This window comes from Trachypithecus francoisi, unplaced genomic scaffold, assembly GCF_009764315.1.
Source record: "Trachypithecus francoisi isolate TF-2019V2 unplaced genomic scaffold, Tfra_2.0 Lachesis_group1, whole genome shotgun sequence".
Classification (NCBI taxonomy): Eukaryota; Metazoa; Chordata; class Mammalia; order Primates; family Cercopithecidae; genus Trachypithecus; species Trachypithecus francoisi.
This window is the reverse complement of record NW_022681454.1, coordinates 69664915-69665847: the sequence shown is the minus strand read 5'-3', so window position 1 is coordinate 69665847 and position 933 is coordinate 69664915.

Below are 933 nucleotides of genomic sequence, written 5' to 3'. Positions count from 1 at the left end.
GGCCAGCTGGTGCCTGCTGGGCTTGATCAGAGGCAGAATCCCTTGCACAAACCGCCATTCCCTCTTCCCGGATCCTCGGTCATCATAGCAGGTCTCCGTGTCTTTCTCGCTTCCCTCTTTTCCTCTTGATTGTCTGGGATGAGCTCCCTCTGGGCTGCTGGAGTGCCCAGGGTAGGTGCTGCAAAGTCCTGCATCTAGTGCCAGTGAGAGGTGAAGCTGGCTGCCCTTCTGGGGTGGGTGGGGACTTGGAGAAGTTTTCTGTCTAGCTAAAGGATTGTAAACGCACCAATCAGCACTCTGTGTCTAGCTAACGGTTTGTAAAGGCACCAATTGAGCACTCTGTCAAAATGGACCAATCAGCAGGATGTGGGCGGGGCCAAATAAGGGAGTAAAAGCTGGCCACCACAGCCAGCAGCAGCAACCCCCTTGGTTCCCATTCCAGGCTGTGGAGTCTTTGTTCTGTAACCCTTGGCAATAAATCTTGCTGCTGCTTACTCTTTGGGTCCTCGCCACCTTTGTGAGCTATAACACTTACCATGAAAGTCTGCTGCTTCACTCCTGAAGCCAGTGAGACCACAAACCCACCGGGAGGGACTAACAACTCCGGATGTGCCACGTTTGTGAACTGTAACTCTCACCGCGAAGGTCTGCAGCTTCACTCCTGAGGCCAGTGAGACCACGAATCCACCAGAAGGAAGAAACTCTGGACACATATGAACATCTGAAGGAACAAACTCTGGACACACCATCTTTAAGAACTGTAACACCGCGAGGGTCTGCAGCTTCATTCTTGAAGTCAGCAAGACCAAGAACCCACCAATTCCGTACGCAGAAATACAGTCTTAGCTTGTATTAGCTTGTTTTTGTACTGCTGTGAAGAACCGCCCAAGACTGGGTAATTTATAAATAAAAGTTGTTCCATTGACACAAGTC